Source organism: Echinops telfairi, unplaced genomic scaffold, assembly GCF_000313985.2.
Source record: "Echinops telfairi isolate 266 unplaced genomic scaffold, ASM31398v2 ScPeMD7_63;HRSCAF=240, whole genome shotgun sequence".
NCBI lineage: Eukaryota > Metazoa > Chordata > Mammalia > Afrosoricida > Tenrecidae > Echinops > Echinops telfairi.
In genome coordinates this window covers 373,055-375,845 of record NW_022103961.1, presented here as the reverse complement: position 1 = coordinate 375,845, position 2,791 = coordinate 373,055, and positions in this window count along the sequence as shown.

Sequence of the window (2,791 nt, the reverse complement as noted above, 5' to 3'; positions counted from 1 at the left end):
AGATAGGCTGAAAAACAAGAAAATGAAAAGAGGAGGAAAACAAAAAAAGCCTGTTGGTAGATCAAGGTCTGTTTGTTGACATTTAGGGGCGTTTTCTGGACGAGTCTAATGGGGTGCCACGTCCTGGCCCCAGAGTCCATCGTTTGTCTTCCCTTGGGACCTCCTTGCTCTGCTTCCTTGCCGCTCCATTGCACGCCCCCAGTGTTTTGCCTCAGTGTGGTGGGGTCAGCTCAGTCGCCCATTCCACACTGTGTATACATAATGTTTTAAGTCACTTATATGTAAAGTTATCAGGAGCTTTGAACAAAATTTCCAATTGGTTGACATTTATATAACTGATAAACTGTTACAAGACAGCGGATCTTAGTTATAAAACCCCTAAAGTTTTGAAACAGGACATATTCATCAATCTCGAAAACTGAATGTGTTCATCAATTTTGAAAATGGGATATGTTCATTAGTTTTGAAAACAATGTTTATTAATTTCTATTGCTTTTTTGGTGTTAGGTAAAAGTTCATAAATAAAGAAACCAGCCTTTCTGCTTTCAGTGAGTCTTGTTACCTCCTTACTTTTAAGGTTAGTTTAAGGCATAGCTGAAAGAAGATTGTTACAGTGCATAAATTTTTAACAGCATTTAAAAAGGTGACCTTTAAGGTCATGAATCAGAGAATTCTCTGTGTTTTTATAAAGAAAATTTGTGGTTTTCTAACAAAAAATAGAATTTTCCCAGATAAAACTCTAAGGAAAACTACTCTGTTTTGGGTATGCAATTTCTAGGTAGTAGAATTAAAACAAATTGTTTAGAGGGTATGAAATGTAAAGACTTTTTGAAGCAATTTGAGCTATTCATACTAGAATTAGAGGCCTTACATTATGGATATAAAAATGATCTTCAATCAGGTATCAAAAGATCCAAAATAAACATTTATATCGATGACAACCAGGGAGTTGGAGTGGAATTCCAGAACCCATCTGTAGACAATTGGACATCCCTCACAGAAGGGTCACAAGGTAAGCATGATTCAACCAGGGTGCCGTATAGCACCAACAAAACACACATTTCTCTAGTTCCTAAATGAATCCTCCCCACTACTATCATGACCCAATTCTACCTGCCAAATCCAGCCAGACTGGATCATGTACACGGGTACAGATAAGAGCTCTCAACACCTGGAATCCAAGACAGATAACCCCCCCAGGAACAGAGTGGAAGTGAGTAATGATACCATGAGAGTAGGGAGGGGGCAGGAAAGGGAAGAAAGTGGGAACTGATCACAAGGTTGGATATATAGCACACATATCTGCCCCCAAGGGGGACGAATAATAGAAATGTGGATTAAGGGAGACAACGGACAGTGTAAGATACAAAATAACAACAATAATATATAATTGATCAAGGATTCATAAGGGTAGGGGACAGAGGGATAAAAAGAGGAGCTAATACCAAGGGCTCAAGTAGAAAATGTTTTGGAAATGATGATGGCAACATATGTACAAGAGTGCTTAATGCAATTGAATTGTGGGTTGTTATAAGATTTTTAAGAGGCCCCAGTAAAATGATTAATTTTTAAAAGATCATCAATACTATTTGAATAATGGTCAAACATTGGATGTTTTCCATTTTATACCAGAGGCAAGTAGACCATGAATCATAAGAAAGCCATTTTCAGATATTAACTGTCTAGTAATTACCATAGATACTTGAGTATAAGCTGACCCAAATGTCAGCCAAGGCACCTAATTCTACCACAAAAACTGCATTAAAAATGTGCTGGGAAAACTCGGCTTACTAAGAAATGCAAATTAAAACAACAATGAGATACCATCTAACACCTTCAAAGATAGCCCAATTCAAAAATAAATAAATAAATAAATCAGAAAGCAACAGGTGTTGGAGGGAATATGGGGAGATAGGAACTCTCATCCACTGCTGGTAGACCCTTAGGAATGTACAGACACTATGGAAATTGATTTCGTGATATCTAAAACAGATAGAAATTGAGCTACCATATGGCCCAGCAATCCCACTACTGGGCACATACCCAGAAGAGGCAAGAAACAAACCACAGCCAGACATCTGTGATCCAATGTTCATCACAGCACAGTTCACAATTGCAAGGAGATCAATCCAAATATCCAGCAATAGATGAATGGATTAAAAAACTGTGGTACATACATTCAATGGAGTACAACACATCGTTAAAAAGCAATGATGAACACATGAGGCACATTGCCGCATGGGAAGAACTGGAGGAAATTACACTAAGCGATGTAAGCCAAGCATAAAAGGACAACTACAACATGAGTCCGCTGAGGTAAACTTTAAAAAAAATGCAAAAGGTGCATAGGGAAAAAGCTACTGTATACAAACATTCCTGGGGTGAGGTCCAGGTAGTATGACAGCGGCCAGACCAAATCCAGGAACACATATGGTAGCCAACTAAAAAGGAGGGAGAAAAAAGTAAAAAGGAAAAAAAAAGAAATGGGTAATGGGAGAACAGGGCACTAACCCACCCAAAGGGAGGATATTGTTTATATCTCCACAGGGAAAGAGGGACCAAACCTGGTGCTCCAAGATGTGAATGTAACATACCAGCATGAAGCAGGGAACCAATAGAGAGGTCTGAGGGCCCAGCCCCTATCCCAAATACGTGGACAGCCACCCCTCCCCACAGAAAAATTTACTTCAGAGGATGCACTGAAGTTACAGCTCAGGGAGAGGGACATGTCTGATCAGAGCACTCAGGAGCAAATGAAGGGGGAGGAAGAGAGAGTGGAGCACATCCTGGC